We start from the raw sequence: 23244 nt of genomic DNA on the forward strand, positions 1-23244 counted from the left end.
AAGAAAACCAAAATTAACATACACATGTTCTGACAGTATCAGTAGGATTGACATGACGTTTGTGAGTCCTGCAGAGATGGTTTGTGTCAGTAATGAGAAAACTGTCCCTTATTCAGATCACATGGCCTTAGACTTCTGTCTTGGTGCCACCAAGCACTCAGATATTAGTAGAGGACTATGGAAGCTCAATTCTAGTCTTCTGGAGGATATTCATATTCAGGAAGGTGTTTATTCTCTTATACAGGCTCAGCTAGATAGAGTGGACTTCTATGATTATACGGCCGCATGGTGGGAGGATGTCAAGGATGAGATCAGAACCCTCTTAACCTCTTAAGGACCCAGGACGTCCTCGCACCCTGGGCTTTAAGGACCCAGGACGTCCCCGTACGTCCTGGCGTTTTCCGGTCCCTGCCGTGCGCCGGGCATAGATCGGAACAGCATGTCTGCTGATATCCTTCAGCAGGCATGCCGTGCAAATGCCGAGGGGGGTCCCGGGACCCCCGCATGTCAGCGATCGCCGGAGATCGCTTGCGAAGTCACGCAAGTGATCTTCGGCAATTCGGGTCATTCGGGTCACTTATGACCCGATGACCTGGAAATAAATGGTGATCGGCGGTGTACAATTACACCGCCAATCACCTGCAGTTGCTGGGGAGCGGTGACAATACTGTCACCACCCCAGCAATGCTGCTATTGGGTGGCGATCGTCCATCCAATAGCAGAGCGGCAGAGGAGGGGTTAACGGTCCCTTCCCGCTGCTGGACCCGCTGTTTTCTTTCAGTCAGCGGGTGCAGCAGCAGGAAGAGGACCGTTGATCCCCCCTCAGAACATCCGGAGCCCTCAGGAGCTGTAGAATAGGGAGAGCTGATTGCAGGGACAGGTAGGAGCAAATATGTAACAGAGTGAAATAAAAGTAAAAAAAAAGATTAAAAAAAGTACCCCCCTCCCCTGACCCCCTAATAGGTCCCCAAGGGTCCTATTAGGGTCTGATCCCTGACCCCGGGTCCTATTAGGGGTTGAGGGAGCTGCGTGCGGCACCCCCTTTTTTGGGGGGCCACAGCTTTTTTTTTTTTTTTTTTTTATTTAAAAAAAATCCCCCCATGACCCCCTAATAGGTCCCCCAGGGTCCTATTAGGGTCTGATCCCTTACCCTTGGTCCTATTAGGGGTTTATGGAGCTGCGTGCGCCACCCCATTTAATTTTATATTACTGTTATTACACTTTTTACACCAAGCACCACACAGTACATACTTCCCCGCCCCCCCCCCCCCCCCGCACTCACCCCCCCCCCCCCCCGCCACTGACCCCCCCCTCCCGCCAACGTAGAAAAAAGGCGATGGCCCGCCGGGCATTTTCGGTAGCGGAGGCTTACGCTTTTTTAGCCTCCGACTCCGAATCGGACGATGAAGATCCAACTTTTTTGTGTTCTTCATCGCCCTCCTCATCATCTAGTAGTGAGGATGAGTCCCCTGTACGGCGGCGGAGACGCCGCCAGGCGAGGCCACGCACCCCCCATGAGAGTGACCCAGTGGCCGACACTAGTACGAGTGGCAATGCCGCTCGTAATAGGAGTCCGGCCCCCCAGACAAGTGCATCGGACCCCCCTTCCGCTGACCCTGTCTGGAGCCCCCCAGAGGGTTAACAGCCACGGATTCCTGAGTTTGTTGGCGACTCCGGAATCCGGATTGACACGGCTGGGTTCACTGATCTGGACTTTTTAACGTTTTTTTTCAGTGACAGTCTGGTCAATCTAATGGTGGAGCAAACGAACTTGTACGCCCAGCAGTTCATTGCCCACCACCCTGATTCCATTTTGGCCAGGTCCAATGAATGGCGCGCCATTGATGCAGCGGAAATGAGGACATTTTGGGGCCTCACGCTGCATATGGGCCTGGATAAAAAACCAAGTGTCCGTCATTACTGGAGCGGGGACGTCCTCTATCAGACCCCGCTTTACAGTATGGCGATGACACGGAAGCGGTACGAGGTGATTCGGAAATGCCTGCATTATGCAGATAATGCGGCATGTCCGCCCCGAGGTGATCCCGCCCATGACCGGCTTTACAAAGTGAGGCCGGTCATCGATCACTTTGGGGCCAAATTTTTGGAGGCCTACGTACCGCTCAGGGACCTCTCGGTAGATGAGTCTCTCTTCAGTCTTAAGGGGAGACTCATCTTCCGCCAGTATATTCCCTCGAAGCGGGCGCGGTATGGCGTGAAGCTCTATAAACTCTGCGAGAGTACCTCCGGGTACACTTGCAGGTTTAGAGTATATTAGGGACGAGATTCCCGTATTGAACCCCCAGATTGTTTCCCCACTCTGGGTGTTAGCGGGAAAATCGTTTGGGACCTTATGTACCCATTGCTGGATAAGGGTTTCCACATATACGTGGATAACTTTTATACCAGCATCCCTCTGTTCAAATCCCTTTCCGCCAGATCCACGTCCGCTTGTGGGACCGTGCGGAAGAATCAGAGAGGCCTCCCTCTAAATTTTGTTAAGACGCCTATCCCCAAGGGTGAGTCCCGTGCCCTGACCCATGATAACCTGTTGTTGGTCAGATATAAGGATAAGAGGGATGTCCTTATACTCACCACTATTCATGGGAATGGCAGCACTCCTGTCCCTGTGCGAGGTACCGTGGGACCGGTCCTCAAGCCCGATTGTATTCTGGACTACAATCGGTATATGGGGGGAGTTGCTCTCTCTGATCAAGTCCTCAAGCCATATAACGCCATACGGAAAACACGGGCATGGTACAAAAAAGTTGCGGTCTACTTGGTACAGGTTGCCATGTACAACGCTTTTGTACTATCCCAGTACGCTGGCAACACAGGGACATTCCTCCAATACCAAGAAGAAGTCCTAAGGTTCCTGATCTTTGCTGACCGGGAAAGAGCAGGCCAGACTTCCCAAGGGTCTGGAGTTATAGGCACCAGGATCGTCCCAGGCCAACACTTTCCAGGTGACATCCCCCACAGTGGAAAGAAGGGGCGATCCCAGAAAAAATGCAGAGTGTGTTACAGGAGGGGGATTCGGAAGGACACCAGGTATCAGTGTGACACTTGCCCAGATAATCAGGGCCTCTACATAGGCTGCTTCAGGGAGTATCACACTTCCATGGAGCCCTAAATTTTCCCTTTTCATTAGAATTTTCCATAATTTGACCAATGTACCAAGTCCAGAGTACATTCCAAAATATAACCCCCTTAAATCACTAAATTGCCCCCAAAAAACTGAAAAAAAAAAAACCTGATAAGACCTCTGGGGGTGTTTTTTCAAAAATGGGTCATAGGTCACTGAGTCACTATCATCGGGGACTTTTTATGTTGCCTCAAATGCGCAGCGCTCTCTCGCCACCTGAGCGGGTGCACATTTGAGGCAACAGGTTAGGGACGGCCACACACATCACATTCCCAGAATGATGACTCAGAGCATAGGGTTTGGGGCGGGCATATTTTTTTTAGTTTTGGCTATGCTCTGGGTCATCATTCTGGGAACATATCCTGTTTTATTATTTTATGATTTATAGTTTTCTGGCCCACTGTACCCCATATTACGGGCCTCTGTACCCCACCTGTCTACCCCAGTTACGGCCCGTTGTCCCCCATAGTGTTCCCCTATTTTAGGGCTCAGTGCTTCCCCCATTAATGCTCCTTGAGGGGGGATCCCACATCCTGGCTGCTATAATAAGCTCAAGGCCCCTGACTGACTTCCCACTCCAAGACCCGGTGTGCACCCGCGGAGCGAAAATCATAAAAAATTAAGGTATGTCCTTATTCCAAAGAAATGTATTTACAAATTTTGGGGTGTCTTTTCTGCTATTAACCCTTGTAAAAATGTAAAATTTTGGGGAAAACCCACATTTTAGTGACATTTTTATTTTTTTATTTTACATATGCAAAAGTTGTGAAACCCCTGTGGGGTATTAAGGCTTACTTTACCCCTTGTTACGTTCCTCAAGGGGTCTAGTTTCCAAAATGTGATGCCATGTGGGTTTGCTGTCCTGGCACCATAGGGGCTTCCCAAATGCGACATGTCCCCCCCATTTCAGCAAAATTGGCAAATGTGACTCCTTCTCTTCTGAGCATTGTGGCGCTCCTGCAGTGCACTTGACGTCCACTTATGGGGTACCTCCATACTCAGAAGAGATGAGGTTACACATTTTGGGGGTATTTTCTGCTATTAACCCTTGCAAAAATGTGAAATTTGGGGGGAAACACACATTTTAGTGAAAAAAAAAATAAAAAATGTTTACATATGGAAAAGTCGTGAAACCCCTGTGGGGTATTAAGGCTCACTTAATTCCTTGTTACGTTCCTCAAGGGTCTAGTTTCAAAAATGGTATGTCATGTGGGGTTATTTTGCGGTTCTGGCACCATAGAGGCTTCCTAAATGCGACATGCCCCTCTAGCAAAATTTGCTCTCAAAAAGCCAAATATTACTCCTTCTCTTCTGAGCATTGTAGTTCGCCCGTATTGCACTTCAGGGGAACTTATGGGGTACCTCAATACTCAGAAGAGATGGGGTTACAAATTTTGTGGGGTATTTACTGCTATTAACCCTTGCAAAAATGTGAAATTTTGGGGGAAACACACATTTTAGTGAAATTTTTTTTAACTAAATTTACATATGGAAAAGTTGTGAAACCCCTGTGGGGTATTAAGGCTCACTTAATTCCTTGTTACGTTCCTCAAGGGGTCTAGTTTCCAAAATGGTATGCCATGTGTTTTTTTTTTTGCTGTTCTGGCACCATAGGGGCTTCCTAAATGCAATATGCCCCCCCAAAACCATTTCAGAAAAACATACTCTCCAAAATCCCTGTCACGATACCGGCTGGCAGGAGGTGGATCCTCTGTGCCAGAGAGGGATGGCGAGGACCGTGCTAGTGGACCGGTTCTAAGTCACTACTGGTTTTCACCAGAGCCCGCCGCAAAGCGGGATGGTCTTGCTGCGGCGGTAGTGACCAGGTCGTATCCACTAGCAACGGCTCACCTCTCTGGCTGCTGAAGATAGGCGCGGTACAAGGGAGTAGACAGAAGCAAGGTCGGACGTAGCAGAAGGTCGGGGCAGGCAGCAAGGATCGTAGTCAGGGGCAACGGCAGGAGGTCTGGAACACAGGCTAGGAACACACAAGGAAACGCTTTCACTGGCACAATGGCAACAAGATCCGGCAAGGAAGTGCAGGGGAAGTGAGGTGATATAGGGAAGTGCACAGGTGATCAGACTAATTGGAACCACTGCGCCAATCAGCGGCGCAGTGGCCCTTTAAATCGCAAAGACCCGGCGCGCGCGCGCCCTAAGGAGCGGGGCCGCGCGCGCCGGGACAGGACCGACGGGGAGCGAGTCAGGTACGGGAGCCGGGGTGCGCATCGCGAGCGGGCGCTACCCGCATCGCGAATCGCATCCCGGCTGGAGGCGGTATCGCAGCGCCCCGGGTCAGTGGATCTGACCGGAGCGCTGCAGTGAGGAGAGTGTAGCGAGCGCTCCGGGGAGGAGCGGGGACCCGGAGCGCTCGGCGTAACAGTACCCCCCCCCCCTTGGGTCTCCCCCTCTTCTTAGAGCCTGAGAACCTGAGGAGCAGACTTTTGTCTAGGATATTGTCCTCAGGTTCCCAGGATCTCTCTTCTGGACCACAACCCTCCCAATCCACTAAAAAAAAGGTTTTCCCTCTGACCTTTTTGGATGCCAGAATTTCTTTGACGGAGAAGATGTCCGAGGAGCCGGAAACAGGAGTGGGAGGAACAGATTTGGGAGAGAAACGGTTGATGATAAGTGGTTTAAGAAGAGAAACGTGAAAGGCATTAGGAATACGAAGAGAAGGAGGAAGAAGAAGTTTGTAAGAGACAGGATTAATCTGGCACAAAATTTTGAAAGGACCAAGATAGCGTGGTCCCAACTTGTAGCTAGGGACACGGAAGCGGACATATTTAGCGGAGAGCCATACCTTGTCTCCAGGGGAAAAAATGGGAGGAGCTCTTCTTTTCTTATCCGCGAACTTCTTCATGCGTGATGAAGCCTGTAAGAGAGAATTTTGGGTCTCTCTCCATATGATGGAAAGGTCACGAGAAATTTCATCCACAGCGGGCAGACCAGAGGGCAACGGGGTAGGGAGGGGGGGAAGAGGGTGACGGCCGTACACCACGAAAAATGGGGATTTGGAGGAAGATTCAGAGACTCTGAAGTTATACGAGAATTCGGCCCATGGAAGAAGATCTGCCCAGTCATCCTGGCGGGAGGAAACAAAATGTCGTAAATAATCACCCAAGACCTGGTTAACTCTTTCTACTTGTCCATTGGATTGAGGATGATATGCAGAAGAAAAATTTAATTTAATCTTGAGTTGTTTACAGAGAGCCCTCCAGAATTTAGACACGAATTGGACGCCTCTATCCGAGACGATCTGCGTAGGCAACCCGTGAAGACGAAAAATGTGTACAAAAAATTGTTTAGCCAACTGAGGCGCTGAAGGAAGACCAGGAAGAGGGATGAAATGTGCCATTTTGGAGAATCGATCAACGACCACCCAAATAACAGTGTTGCCACGGGAAGGGGGTAAATCAGTAATAAAATCCATACCAATCAGAGACCAAGGCTGTTCGGGGACAGGCAGAGGATGAAGAAAACCAGCGGGCTTCTGGCGAGAGTCTTATCCCGGGCACAGATAGTGCAGGCTCGCACAAAGTCCACAACATCCGTCTCCAGAGTCGGCCACCAATAGAAGCGAGAGATGAGTTGCACAGATTTCTTGATGCCTGCATGACCAGCGAGATGGGAGGAGTGACCCCATTTGAGGATTCCGAGGCGTTGGCGTGGAGAAACAAAGGTCTTTCCTGGAGGAGTTTGCCTGATGGAGGCTGGAGAAGTGGAAATCAGGCAGTCAGGAGGAATGATGTGTTGCGGAGAGAGTTCAACTTCAGAAGCATCCGAGGAACGAGAGAGAGCATCGGCCCTAATGTTCTTATCGGCAGGCCGAAAGTGAATTTCAAAATTAAATCGGGCAAAGAACAGAGACCACCTGGCCTGGCGAGGATTCAGCCGTTGGGCAGACTGGAGGTAGGAGAGGTTCTTGTGATCGGTGTAAATAATAACTGGAAATCTTGATCCCTCCAGCAGATGCCTCCATTCCTCAAGTGCTAATTTAATGGCTAGAAGCTCTCGATCCCCGATGGAGTAGTTCCTCTCCGCCGGAGAGAAGGTCCTAGAAAAAAAACCACAAGTAACAGCATGCCCGGAAGAATTTTTTTGTAGAAGGACAGCTCCAGCTCCCACTGAGGAGGCATCAACCTCCAATAGGAAGGGTTTGGAAGGGTCAGGTCTGGAGAGCACGGGAGCCGAAGAAAAGGCAGACTTGAGCCGTTTAAAGGCGTCTTCCGCTTGAGGGGGCCAAGACTTGGGATCGGCATTTTTTTTGGTTAAAGCCACGATAGGAGCCACAACGGTAGAAAAATGTGGAATAAATTGCCTGTAATAATTGGCGAACCCCAAAAAGCGTTGAATAGCACGGAGTCCGGAGGGGCGTGGCCAATCTAAGACGGCAGAGAGTTTGTCTGGATCCATTTGTAGTCCCTGGCCAGAGACCAAGTATCCTAGGAAAGGAAGAGATTGGCATTCAAACAGACATTTCTCTATTTTGGCATAGAGTTGATTGTCACGAAGTCTCTGAAGAACCATACGGACATGCTGGCGGTGTTCTTCTAGATTGGCAGAAAAAATCAGGATATCGTCCAGATATACAACAACACAGGAGTATAAAAGATCACGAAAAATTTCATTAACAAAGTCTTGGAAGACGGCAGGGGCGTTGCACAGGCCAAAGGGCATGACCAGATACTCAAAGTGTCCATCTCTGGTGTTAAATGCCGTTTTCCACTCATCCCCCTCTCTGATGCGGATGAGATTATAAGCACCTCTTAAGTCCAGTTTGGTAAAGATGTGGGCACCTTGGAGGCGATCAAAGAGTTCAGAGATGAGGGGTAGGGGGTAGCGGTTCTTAACCGTGATTTTATTAAGACCGCGGTAGTCAATGCAAGGACGTAGGGAGCCATCTTTTTTGGACACAAAGAAAAATCCGGCTCCGGCAGGAGAGGAGGATTTACGGATAAAGCCCTTTTTTAAATTTTCCTGGACGTATTCAGACATGGCAAGAGTCTCTGGGGCGGATAGAGGATAAATTCTGCCCCGGGGTGGAGTAGTGCCCGGGAGGAGGTCGATAGGACAATCATAAGGCCTGTGAGGAGGTAGAGTCTCAGCTTGTTTTTTGCAAAAAACATCCGCAAAGTCCATATAGGCCTTAGGGAGACCGGTCACAGGAGGAACCACAGAGTCACGGCAAGGGTTACTGGGAACCGGTTTTAGGCAGTCCTTGGAACAAGAGGGCCCCCAACTCTTGATCTCCCCAGTGGACCAATCCAGGGTTGGGGAATGAAGTTGAAGCCAGGGAAGTCCAAGGAGAATTTCAGAAGTGCAATTGGGGAGGACCAAAAGTTCAATCCTCTCGTGGTGAGATCCGATGCACATTAGAAGGGGCTCCGTGCGGAAACGTATGGTACAGTCCAATCTTTCATTGTTTACACAATTGATGTAGAGGGGTCTGGCGAGACTGGTCACTGGGATGTTGAACCTGTTGACGAGAGAGGCCAAAATAAAATTTCCTGCAGATCCGGAGTCCAAGAAGGCCATAGTAGAGAAGGAGAAGGCAGAGGCAGACATCCGCACAGGCACAGTAAGACGTGGAGAAGCAGAGTAGACATCAAGGACTGTCTCACCTTTGTGCGGAGTCAGCGTACGTCTTTCCAGGCGGGGAGGACGGATAGGACAATCCTTCAGGAAGTGTTCGGTACTAGCACAGTACAGGCAGAGGTTCTCCATGCGGCGTCGTGTCCTCTCTTGAGGTGTCAGGCGAGACCGGTCGACCTGCATAGCCTCCACGGCGGGAGGCACAGGAACGGATTGCAGGGGACCAGAGGAGAGAGGAGCCGAGGAGAAGAAACGCCTCGTGCGAACAGAGTCCATATCCTGGCGGAGCTCCTGACGCCTTTCGGAAAAACGCATGTCAATGCGAGTGGCTAGGTGAATGAGTTCATGTAGATTAGCAGGGATTTCTCGTGCGGCCAGAACATCTTTAATGTTGCTGGATAGGCCTTTTTTAAAGGTCGCGCAGAGGGCCTCATTATTCCAGGATAATTCTGAAGCAAGAGTACGGAATTGTACGGCATACTCGCCAACGGAAGAATTACCCTGGGCCAGGTTCAACAGGGCAGTCTCAGCAGAAGAGGCTCGGGCAGGTTCCTCAAAGACACTTCGGATTTCCGAGAAGAAGGAGTGTACAGAGGCAGTGACGGGGTCATTGCGGTCCCAGAGCGGTGTGGCCCAAGACAGGGCTTTTCCAGACAGAAGGCTGACTACGAAAGCCACCTTAGACCTTTCAGTGGGAAACTGGTCCGACATCATCTCCAAGTGCAGGGAGCATTGGGAAAGAAAGCCACGGCAAAACTTAGAGTCCCCATCAAATTTATCCGGCAAGGATAGGCGTAAACCAGAAGTGGCCACTCGCTGCGGAGGAGGTGCAGGAGCTGGCGGAGGAGATGATTGCTGAAGCTGTGGTAGTAACTGCTGTAGCATAACGGTCAGTTGAGACAGCTGTTGGCCTTGTTGCGCTATCTGTTGTGACTGCTGGGCGACCACCGTGGTGAGGTCAGCGACAACTGGCAGAGGAACTTCAGCGGGATCCATGGCCGGATCTACTGTCACGATACCGGCTGGCAGGAGGTGGATCCTCTGTGCCAGAGAGGGATGGCGAGGACCGTGCTAGTGGACCGGTTCTAAGTCACTACTGGTTTTCACCAGAGCCCGCCGCAAAGCGGGATGGTCTTGCTGTGGCGGTAGTGACCAGGTCGTATCCACTAGCAACGGCTCACCTCTCTGGCTGCTGAAGATAGGCGCGGTACAAGGGAGTAGACAGAAGCAAGGTCGGACGTAGCAGAAGGTCGGGGCAGGCAGCAAGGATCGTAGTCAGGGGCAACGGCAGGAGGTCTGGAACACAGGCTAGGAACACACAAGGAAACGCTTTCACTGGCACAATGGCAACAAGATCCGGCAAGGAAGTGCAGGGGAAGTGAGGTGATATAGGGAAGTGCACAGGTGATCAGACTAATTGGAACCACTGCGCCAATCAGCGGCGCAGTGGCCCTTTAAATCGCAAAGACCCGGCGCGCGCGCGCCCTAAGGAGCGGGGCCGCGCGCGCCGGGACAGGACCGACGGGGAGCGAGTCAGGTACGGGAGCCGGGGTGCGCATCGCGAGCGGGCGCTACCCGCATCGCGAATCGCATCCCGGCTGGAGGCGGTATCGCAGCGCCCCGGGTCAGTGGATCTGACCGGAGCGCTGCAGTGAGGAGAGTGTAGCGAGCGCTCCGGGGAGGAGCGGGGACCCGGAGCGCTCGGCGTAACAATCCCCTTGTCGCTCCTTCGCTTCTGAGCCCTCTACTGCGCCCGCCGAACACTTTACATAGACATATGAGGTATGTGCTTATTCGAGAGAAATTTGGCTATTGGGAGTATAAATTTTCTCTTTTTACCCCTTGTAAAAATTCAAAAATTGGGTCTACAAGAACATGCGAGTGTAAAAAATGAAGATTGTGAATTTTCTCCTTCACTTTGCTGCTATTCCTGTGAAACACCTAAAGGGTTAAAACGCTGACTGAATGTCATTTTGAATACTTTGGGGGGGTGCAGTTTTTATAATGGGGTCATTTGTGGGGTATTTCTAAGATGAAGACCCTTCAAATCCACTTCAAACCTGAACTGGTCCCTGAAAAATTGTGAGTTTTGAAATTTTGTGAAAAATTGGAAAATTGCTGCTAAACTTTGAAGCCCTCTGGTGTCTTCCAAAAGTAAAAACACGTCAATTTTAGGATGCAAACATAAAGTAGACATTTTGTATAAAAAAACGTATTTGGAATATCCATTTTCCTTACAAGCAGAGAGCTTCAAAGCTAGAAAAATGCTAAATTTTCAAATTTTCATCAAATTTGGGGATTTTTCACAAAGAAAGGATGCAAGTTACCAAAACATTTTACCACTAAGTTAAAGTAGAATATGTCACGAAAAAACAATCTCGGAATCAGAATGATAACTAAAAGCATTCCAGAGTTATTAATGTTTAAATTGACAGTGGTCAGATGTTCAAAAAATGGCCGGGTCCTAAGGTGTAAAATGGCTGGGTCAAAGAGACTGTCCTTTAAAAAGGGGAGGAGTAAGTATGGCCAGTATCTCAAGCTGCGCAAAGAATTGGAGTCACTGTATTCGGTGGGTGGGGACCAACAAAGGATAGACCGGCTGAAACCTGAGATAAGGCAATATAAGTACAGTAGGTATACCTCCCTGGTTCTTGAACGGGATTATGGGTCCTTAGGGTCTCCTGATCCCTTTGAGAATTGCTGGGAACGGGTGGCAAATAAATCTTTCACCGGTCTCACTGACTCCCAGGGTGTTTTGCAGGAATCTCGGGAGGGTATCCTGGGGGTGGTGAGATCTTACTATGCTGACTTGTTTCAGAGGAAGGTTTTGGATAGAGACAAGATGACCCAATTTTTGGAGACAACTCCACTCTCTGATACTAATGATTTGGACTTTTCTCATTTGACAGCAGAATTGACGGATAAAGAGGCCATTGATAAGTGTCATCTGAAGAAGGCACCAGGTCCAGATGGGATAACAGCAGAATTCTATAAGACATTCAGAGACCTCTTGGCCCCAATCCTCGTGGATGTTTACACAAATTGTCTAGAAAGTCACCTGATGCCTCCATTCATGAGAGTGCCCTCGCTGATTCTGCTGTCTATAGTAAAGAGCCAAGTGACATCAAGAACTGGAGGCCAATTGCCCTCTTGAATGTCGACAGGAAGATTCTGGAAAAGATCCTGTTTTCTAGGTTAGTTTGTCTGTCCCCGGCACTGTTGGCAGGCTGTCAGTATGGCACAGTAAAAGGGCGGAACATCTCTGGGGCAGTGATCTCCATAAGGGATATGTTTGAGAGATGTAAAGCCCTGAGGTGTGGGAGATATTTTGTAAGTCTTGACCAGGCTAAAGCCTTTGACAGAGTATATCATGAGTATCCATTGGCCACTTTGTCAAAGTACGGAATTCCGGGACAATTTATCGATTGGCTGAAGACTTTGTATTGTGAGGCCGAGAGCTTTCCTCTGATCAATGGTTGGCAGGGTGACACCTTCAGAGTTGAGGAGGGGGTGAGACAAGGTTGCCCACTGAGCCCACTGCTGTATGTATTTGCCTTAGACCCGTTTCTGAGGTCACTGCAGGAGTGCGGTTTTCAGGGGGTGCCGGCCCCCTACTGCTTGCCCCTGAGTGTTGTTGCCTATGTGGATGATGTGACTGTAGTGATATCGGAGTCTTGTGAGGTGGAGATGTTGTCTGCGGCCATCAGAAGTTACTCGGAGGCCTCAGGGTCTCTGGTCAACCTTGAGAAGAGTCAAGCTTTCTGGATATCAGATACTGATCTAAACTTTGATCTGCCCCAATTTGTGAGAGTTTCCACCTATATTAAAATCCTAGGGGTCAAGTTGGGAAGGGAAGTTAGAAATCGGAAATGCAAAGGTTCAGCGATGGAAGAAGTGGAGGCTGACCTATAGAGAAAGGCTTAAAATGTTGAAGACTTACCTGGTCCCCGTCTTCTTGTATGTCTCTGTTGTTTTTCCTTTGCCAGAATCTTTCTCCGCTCGGCTCTTTAGCCTGTTCTTCCAACTTTTTGTGGAGAACAGGTTGAACCCAATAAAAAGAGGGATCACTAACCTGCAGAGGAGAGAGGGTAGGTTGGATATGCTGAATCTAAGGGTGTTCTTTGACTAAATGTAAAAGTTAATTTTGGTTGCCTGGACTCAAACAACAACTCCCTGTGGGCGAACAGTATTAGGGACTGGATATTGCCTTTTGCAGAGTCTTGGGTGCGAGGCGGCAGTCTCAAGAGGGGGAGATGGACGTGTGACTACCTCCCCCCGTACCTAAAATATGGGCTCAGATGTCTGAGAAGATGGCGCATTGAGAAGTCGTATATAGAGAGTAAGACCCGTAAAGACCTTTATGTCAGTGTGTGTAGGGCATTCTTTTGTTTACAGCCAGCTCTGAAGGACTGTACGACCGCCATCTTACAGGACAGTCTGAGACTCCTGAATAGTGTAAGGCTCCTCAAAAAGTTCCATGACATCGCCTGGTTGTTACTACACGGGAAAGTGTTTGTCAAGGGGAATTTAAAATACGTAAGTGTGTCTGATCGCCAGTGTCCCCTAGGGTGTCAGGAGGAGGAGACAATTGTGCATTTTATATCAGAGTGCTGGGGAGGGCGACATATGGCAGACGATATCCAGGAAGCTGAAGATCCCGAGACTAATATCTCTAAAATACCCAGAAATCATCTACGGTGTAACATCTAATGTAAGTGACATTGGCTGGGAGACCTTATATTTGATCATTACCATCATTAAGTATTATCATTGGCACACCAGGGCCCACGTCTCCATGTATTGTGAACCATTTCATGATAGGAGAGAAGTAGACCTGATCCTGACGGAACTGAGGTGGATAAAGTGTTTGGAGATCAGGAGGGATAGGCAGAACCTTAAATTATGGAGGAATGTGTATATAGATACATTTTTGCCTTTATGAAGCTTTTGTGTTGTTATTTATTTATTTTTCTTCACCTTTAAAGGCAATAGTGTATCTCTAAGTTATCATTATTACGTTTCTTTTGTAAAGAAATTTACAAGCAATTTTGGTCGAAAGTACTGTAATTTTTCTTTTTTTTTTGTTTACTAATAAAAATTGCCTCCTATATACAGTATGTTCAGCATAGTTACTGTATATAACGTATATATCTATACATATGTTCGGAATAGTTACTGTATATACTGTATTTACCCTATACATATGTTCAGAGTAATTAATGTATTTACTGTATATACCCTATACATGTGTTCAGAGTAATTACTGTATATACTGTATTTACCCTATACATATGTTCAGAATAGTTACTGTATATACTGTATATACCCTATACATATGTTCAGAATAGTTACTGTATATACTGTATATACTGTATATACCCTATACATATGTTCAGAATAGTTACTGTATATACTGTATATACCCTATACATATGTTCAGAATAGTTACTGTATATACTGTATATACCCTATACATATGTTCAGAATAGTTACTGTATATACTGTATATACCCTATACATATGTTCAGAATAGTTACTGTATATACTGTATATACCCTATACATATGTTCAGAATAGTTACTGCATATACTGTATATACCCTATACATATGTTCAGAATAGTTACTGCATATACTGTATATACCCTATACATATGTTCAGAATAGTTACTGTATATACTGTATATACCCTATACATATGTTCAGAATAGTTACTGTATATACTGTATATACCCTATACATATGTTCAGAATAGTTACTGTATATACTGTATATACCCTATACATATGTTCAGAATAGTTACTGTATATACTGTATATACCCTATACATATGTTCAGAATAGTTACTGTATATACTGTATATACCCTATACATATGTTCAGAGTAGTTACTGTATATACTGTATATACCCTATACATATGTTCAGAATAGTTACTGTATATACCCTATACACATGTTCAGAGTCGTTACTGTATATACTGTATATACCCTATACATATGTTCAGAGTCGTTACTGTATATATTGTATATACCATATACATATGTTCAGAATAGTTACTGTATATACTGCATATACCCTATACATATGTTCAGAGTCGTTACTGTATATAACCTATACATATGTTCAGAGTCGTTACTGTATATACTGTATATACCCTATACACATGTTCAGAGTCGTTACTGTATATGCCCTATACATATGTTCAGAGTCGTTACTGTATATACCCTATACATATGTTCAGAGTCGTTACTGTATATACTGTACATACCCTATACATATGTTCAGAGTCGTTACTGTATATACTGTATATGCCCTATACATATGTTCAGAATAGTTACTGTATATACTGTATATACCCTATACATATGTTCAGAATAGTTACTGTATATACTGTATATACCCTATACATATGTTCAGAATAGTTACTGTATATACTGTATATACCCTATACATATGTTCAGAATAGTTACTGTATATACTGTATATACCCTATACATATGTTCAGAGTAGTTACTGTATATACTGTATATACCCTATACATATGTTCAGAATAGTTACTGTATATACCCTATACACATGTTCAGAGTCGTTACTGTATATACTGTATATACCCTATACATATGTTCAGAATAGTTACTGTATATACCCTATACATATGTTCAGAGTCTTTACTGTATATACCCTATACATATGTTCAGAATAGTTACTGTATATACTGTATATACTGTATATACCCTATACATATGTTCAGAATAGTTACTGTATATACTGTATTTACCCTATACATATGTTCAGAGTAGTTACTGTATATACTGTATATACCATATACATATGTTCAGAATAGTTACTGTATATACTGCATATACCCTATACATATGTTCAGAGTCGTTACTGTATATAACCTATACATATGTTCAGAGTCGTTACTGTATATACTGTATATACCCTATACACTTGTTCAGAGTCGTTACTGTATATGCCCTATACATATGTTCAGAGTCGTTACTGTATATACCCTATACATATGTTCAGAGTCGTTACTGTATATACTGTATATGCCCTATACATATGTTCAGAATAGTTACCGTATATACCCTATACATATGTTCAGAGTAGTTACTGTATAAACTGTATATACCCTATACATATGTTCTGTATTAACTGTATATACTGTAATTCTAAGTGTTAAGACAAGGATATAAATCCCCATTTTATATCAAACCCTGTGTTCTTCTCATCACGTCCCCGGTAATTTTAAACATTGCAATTATTTTACGCTTATTTAATAGTCTTAAAAGCGGATTGACAATGCATTAATCAAGTTGTCTTTCAGCGATTGCTAATATATCATTTACTTCTCACTGATAGGATGTTTCTGGAAACAATGTAACCATCAGGAGAGAAGACGTGTGCGGAAGAGAATGAATATTCATCATTACACCCCAGTCATTAATATTTAAGTTCACTTGTCAAGACTCAACACTCCAAGGAATGGAGAGAACTTCCATGGCCCATTAACACAGAAACCTAATAAGATTCTGCCTTTTATTTAATCTAAGCTAAGTTTTTCTTTATTAAGATTGAATTCAAGCATGTTCTTCCCTGGTTCGTTCTGGGAATAGAAATCAAAGATGAAAAATTTGCGAGAAGAATTCTTTGTATTATTAAACATGGAACATGACTGGGGAAGCGCGAGAATAACAAGTTACATTTCAGGGGAAATGTGTTTATTCAGGGACGCAAATATTATCGTTGTATACGGAAATAAATAGGGCAAAACAAATTTAAAGGGGTACTCCGGTGGAAAACATTTTTTTTTTAATCCAATGGTGCCAAAAAGTTAAACAGAGTTGTAAATTACTTCTATTAAAAAAAATCTTAATCCTTCCAGTACTTAATAGCAGCTGTATACTACAGAGGACATTATTTTCTTTTTGGATTTCTTTTCTGTCTGACCACAGTGCTCTCTACTGACACCTCTGTCCATTTTAGGAACTGTCCAGAGCAGCATATGTTTTCTATGGGGATTTGCTCCTACCTTAGACAGTTCCTGACATGGACAGAGGTGTCAGCAGAGAGCACTGTGGTCAGACAGAAAGGAAATCCAAAAAGAAAAGAGTTTCCTCTGTAGTATACAGCAGCTGATAAGTCCTGGAAGGATTAAGATTTTTTAATAGAAATAATTTACAAATGTGTTTAACTTTCTGGCACCAGTTGATTTAAAAAAAAAAAAAAAAGTTTTCCACCAGAGTACCCTGTTAACCTCTTCAGGACATAGGGCTTATCCATACGCCCGTGGGAATTCCGGTCCCCACCACTAGCCGGTTGGGGACCAGAGCCAGTTGCCTGCTGAAATCGTTCAGCAGGCATGCCAGGCATATCGCCCAGGGGGGACATTATGCCCCCCCAATTCAGTCTCTGACAGCCCCGAACAGCCATAGCCTGCAGGGGTGAGGTGGCACTGGTGCCACCTCACGATTGCCCTGAATCGTCGGCCGGATTACCGGCCGACCAATCAGGGCACCTGCTGCGGGTGTCACTCCCGCAACCCGCTCCGCCCCTCTTCCGGAGGACGTGAGCGGGTCCGGGACGTGCACCCCAGGTGCTGGGGACCCCGATCCCTGGCGTTAATGTTGGGATTGGGGCCCCAGGAGCAGCGGCGGCAGGACTGACCTGTGTGCCGGCAGCAGCAGGAGGTGAGTGACAGCCTCCTTCTGTTGCTGAGCAACAGCTCCCAGCATGCAAAAAGGGCATGCTGGGAGCTGTAGTTATGCAACAGCAGGAGGCAGACCACCACAACTCCCAGCATTCCCTTATGGGCATGCTGGGACTTATGGTTTTGCAACAGCTGGAGGCACATTTTTTCTATGGAAAAGTGTACCTTCAGCTGTTGTATAACTACAACTCCCAGCTTGCACAAACAGCTAAAGTGCATGCTGGGAGTTGTAGTGGTGCATCTGCTGGTTGCATAACTACAACTCCCAGCATGCCCGTTGGCTGTCGGTGACTGCTGAGAGTTGTAGTTTTGCAACAGCTGAAGGCACACTGGTTGTGAAACTCAGAGTTTTTTTTTTTTTACCTAACTCAGTGTTTCACGACCGGTGTGCCTCCAGCTGTTGCAAACTCCAACTCTCAGCAGTCAATGTACACCATGCACCGTACATGCTGGGAGTTGTAGTTTTGCAACAGCTGGAGACACACTGGTTGTGAAACACTGAGTTAGGTCACAAACTCAGTGATACATAACCAGTGTGCCTACAGCTGTTGCAAAACTAAAACTCTCAGCATGTACAGTCTGTCAGCGCATGCTGGGAGTTGTAGTTTTGCAACAGCTGGATGCCCCCCCCCCCCCCCAATGTGAATGTATAGGGTACACTCACATGGGCGGAGGTTTACAGCAAGTTTCTGGCTGCAAGTTTGAGCTGCGGCAAATTTTCTGCCGCAGCTCAAACTGCCAGCGAGAAACTACTGTGAACCCCCGCCCGTGCGACTGTACCCTAAAAACACTACACTAACACAAAATAAAATAAAAAGTAAAAAACACTACATATACACATACCCCTACACAGCCCCCCTCCCCTCCCCAATAAAAATGAAAGATTCTGGTATGCCACTGTTTCCAAAACGGAGCCTCCAGCTGTTGCAAAACAACAACTCCCAGTATTGTCGGACAGCCATTGACTGTCCAGGCATGCTGGGAGTTTTGCAACAGCTGGAGGCACCCTGTTTGGGAATCACTGGCGCAGAATACCCCTATGTCCACCCCTATGCAAGTCCCTAATTTAGGCCTCAAATGCGCATGGCGCTCACTTTGGAGCCCTGTCGTATTTCAAGGCAACAGTTTAGGGTCACATATGGGGTATCGCCGTACTCGGGAGAAATTGTGTTACAAATTTTGGGGAGTATTTTCTGCTTTTACCCTCTTTAAAAATGTAAAATTTTGGAGAAAACAAGCATTTTAGGTAAAAAGTTTTTTTTTTTTTTTACATATGCAAAAGTCGTGAAACACCTGTGAGGTATAAAGGTTCACTTAACCCCTTGTTACGTTCCCCGAGGGGTCTAGTTTCCAAAATGGTATGCCATGTGGTTTTTTTTTTTGCTGTTTTGGCACCATAGGGACTTCCTAAATGTGGCATGCCCCCAGAGCAAAATTTGCTTTCAAAAAGCCAAATGTGACTCCTTCTCTTCTGAGACCTGTAGTGCGCCAGCAGAGCACTTTTCACCCCCATATGGCATGTTTTCTGAATCGGGAGAAATGGGGATTCAAATTTTTAGGGGTATTTTCTGCTATTACCCTTTTTAAAAATGTAAAATTTTTGGGAAACCAAGCATTTTAGGTCAAAATTATTATTTTTTTTTCACATTTGCAAAAGTCGTGAAACACCTGTGAGGTATAAAGGCTCACTTTATCCCATGTTACATTCCCCGAGGGGTCTAGTTTCCAAAATGGTATGCCATGTGTTTTTTTTTTGCTGTTCTGGCACCATGGGGGCTTCCTAAATGCAACATGCCCCCCAAAAACCATTTCAGAAAAACGTACTCTCCAAAATCCCCTTGTCGCTCGTTTCATTCTGAGCCCTCTACTGCGCCCGCCGAACACTTTACATAGACATATGAGGTATGTGCTTACTCGAGAGAAATTGGGCTACAAATAAAAGTAAACATTTTCTCCTTCTACCTCTTTTAAAAATTCAAAAATTGGGTCTACAAGAACATGTGAGTGTAAAAAATGAAGATTGTGAATTTTCTCCTTCACTTTGCTGCTATTCCTGTGAAACACCTAAAGGGTTAAAATGCTGACTGAATGTCATTTTGAATACTTTGGGGGGTGTAGTTTTTATAATGGGGTCATTTATGGGGTATTTCTAATATGAAGACCCTTTAAATCCACTTCAAACCTGAACTGGTCCCTGAAAAATATCGAGTTGGAAAATTTTGTGAAAAATCGGAAAATTGCTGCTGAACTTTGAAGCCCTCTGGTGTCTTCCAAAAGTAAAAACTCATCAATTTTGTGATGCAAACATAAAGTAGACATATTGTATATGTGAATCCAAAAATTTTTATTCGGAATATCCATTTTCCTTACAAGCAGAAAGCTTCAAAGTTAGAAAAATACAAAATTTTCAAATTTTTCATCAAATTTACGGATTTTTCACCAAGAAAGGATGCAAGTATCGACAAAAATTTACCACTATGTTAAAGTAGAATATGTCACAAAAAAACAATCTCGGAATCAGAATGATAACTAAAAGCATCCCAGAGTTATTAATGTTTAAAGTGACAGTGGTCAGATCCGCTCCGGTCCTTAAGGCCAAAATGGGCTTGGTCCGGAAGGGGTTAAAGGGGTACTCTTCAAAAAAAATCTTATCCCCAAAAGATAAGGGATAAGATATTGCTGTTGGGACCCCCGCGATCTACTTGCAGCACCCGTGCCGCGCCGAGCATTTTTAACAGTATATTTAGAATGCTGGGTTTCTGCTGCCAGAGACGCGCCATTATGCCACGCCCCCTTGTGATGCCACACTACACCCCTCCACGTCAAGGGGGCGTAACTGTGTTATAACCTTAGTGATAGTGTATATATATATATATATATATATATATGTTCATGTGTTATAAAAAATACATGTGATTATATAAATGCAGGAACTATAATGACCTTGCACAGCGTATGGACATCCCACTGTCTCTAACATTAATGAGAATGGTATATACCAGTGTTTCCCAACCTTTTTCTGGTCGGCGCACCCCTCGGAAATTTTTTTTTTTTCGCCGGGCACCCCTACCGAGGTTGACGGAAAAAAAAAGGAAAAACCGCAATCTATATCTGTGGGTATGTAGATTACAGTGCTTCTTTATACAGTAACTCACAGATAACGTCAGCGTCGTTCCCTTTTCTTCTCCATCTGGTCCGGCCATCATGGCGATTTCTTCCAGCCACAATTCTTTACTGGTAAACCTGCAAAACAAACCTATTAGGTTCCACACTTTTTTTTACATGGGTGGCAGAGGGGTGTAGAAGAGTGTACATGGGTGACAGAGGGGTGTAGAAGAGTATACATGGGTGACAGAGGGGTGTAGAGGAGTGTACATGGGTGACGGGTGTACATGGGTGATAAATGGATGCACATGGGTGACAGAGAGGTGTACATGGGTGACAGAGGGGTGTAGAGGAGAGTACATGGGTGACGGGTGTACATGGGTGATAAATGGGTGTACATGGGTGACAGAGGGGTGTAGAGGAGTGTACATGGGTGATAGATGGGTGTGCATGGGTGACAGAGGGGTGTAGAGGGGTGAACATGGGTGATAGATGGGTGTATATGGGTGACAGAGGGGTGTAGAGGAGTGTACATGGGTGACAGAGGGGTGTAGAGGAGTGTACATGGGTGACAGAGGGGTGTAGAAGAGTATACATGGGTGACAGAGGGGTGTAGAGGAGTGTACATGGGTGACGGGTGTACATGGGTGATAAATGGATGCACATGGGTGACAGAGAGGTGTACATGGGTGACAGAGGGGTGTAGAGGAGAGTACATGGGTGACGGGTGTACATGGGTGATAAATGGGTGTACATGGGTGACAGAGGGGTGTAGAGGAGTGTACATGGGTGATAGATGGGTGTGCATGGGTGACAGAGGGGTGTAGAGGGGTGAACATGGGTGATAGATGGGTGTATATGGGTGACAGAGGGGTGTAGAGGAGTGTACATGGGTGACAGAGGGGTGTAGAGGAGTGTACATGGCTGACAGATGGGTGTAGAGGAGTGTACATGGGTAACAGAGGGGTGTAGAAGAGTGTACATGGGTGATAGATGCGTGTACATGGGTGACAGAGAGGTGTACATGGTTGACAGAGGGGTGTAGAGGAGTGTACATGGGTGACACGGGTGTAGAGGAGTGTACATGGGTGACAGAGGGGTGTAGAAGAGTGTGCATGGGTGACATAGGGGTGTAGAGGAGTGTACAGAGGGGTGTAGAGGAGTGTACATGGGTGACAGAGGGGTGTAGAGAAGTGTACATGGGTGACAGATGGGTGTAGAGGAGTGTACATGGGTGACAGAGGGGTGTAGAGGAGTGTACAGAGGGGTGTAGAGGAGTGTACATGGGTGACAGATGGGTGTAGAGGAGTGTACATGGGTGACAGAGGGGTGTAGAGGAGTGTACATGGGTGACAGAGTGGTGAAGAGGAGTGTACATGGGTGACAGAGGGGTGTAGAGGAGTGTACATGGGTGACAGAGGGGTGTAGAGGAGTGTACAGAGGGGTGTAGAGGAGTGTACATGGGTGACAGATGGATGTAGTGGAGTGTACATGGGTGACAGAGGGGTGTAGAGGAGTGTACATGGGTGACAGAGGTGTAGAGGAGTGTATATGGGTGACAGAGGGTTGTAGAGGAGTGTACATGGGTGACAGAGGGGTGTAGAGGAGTGTACATGGGTGACAGAGGGGTGTACATGGGTGACAGAGGGGTGTAAAGGAGTGTACATGGGTGACAGAGGTGTAGAGGAGTGTATATGGGGGACAGAGGGTTGTAGAGGAGTGTACATGGGTGACAGAGGGGTGTAGAGGAGTGTACATGGGTGACAGAGGGGTGTACATGGGTGACAGAGCGGTGTAGAGGAGTGTACATGGGTGACAGAGGGGTGTAGAGGAGTGTACATGGGTGACAGAGGGTTGTAGAGGAGTGTACATGGGTGACAGAGGGGTGTAGAGGAGTGTATATGGGTGACAGAGGGGTGTAGAGGAGTGTACATGGGTGACAGAGGGGTGTAGAGGAGTGTACATGGGTGACAGAGGTGTAGAGGAGTGTATATGGGTGACAGAGGGTTGTAGAGGAGTGTACATGGGTGACAGAGGGGTGTAGAGGAGTGTATATGGGTGACAGAGGGGTGTAGAGGAGTGTACATACATGCAGCCATTCACCTCAAGCCCGCATTCATTCTGGCTAGCTTTGAGGGAGCGGAGCATGATGTCACACGGGGGCGGGGCCGTGACGTCACAATGCTCCGGCCCCGTGATCGCCACTAATCAGACCGGAGCGAACATGCTCCGGGGACTGATTGTAACATGGTGCTGTATGCAAGATCAGGCAAGATCAGGGACCCCCGCGATCAGGCATCTTATCCCTTATCCTTTGGATAGGGGATAAGATGTCTAAGCGCCGGAGTGCCCCATTAAAGGGTCCAGCCACCTTTTATCAAGTTTATTTATAACTATCATAATCATTATAATGATATATAAAGCCTTTACTAAGGACCCATAATGAGGAATGATGCAGCTCCGCCTTTCTCTTCACTGTCATTGTGTGCTGGCCGAATGCTGATCCATTCAAGATGGTTGCCCACAGAGTAGAAGGATATACATCACTCTGATTTCTCCATTGTGCCTGACTTGTTGTATTTGCGCAGTGTCCTACTATGGAGGAGAAAAGAGTGATATAATGGACCCACGCTCCTCCATAGGCATGATGTTTATAGAATGTCAAAGCGCCTTAGAGGAAAATG

Source organism: Hyla sarda, chromosome 5 (assembly GCF_029499605.1).
Source record: "Hyla sarda isolate aHylSar1 chromosome 5, aHylSar1.hap1, whole genome shotgun sequence".
Lineage (NCBI taxonomy): Eukaryota > Metazoa > Chordata > Amphibia > Anura > Hylidae > Hyla > Hyla sarda.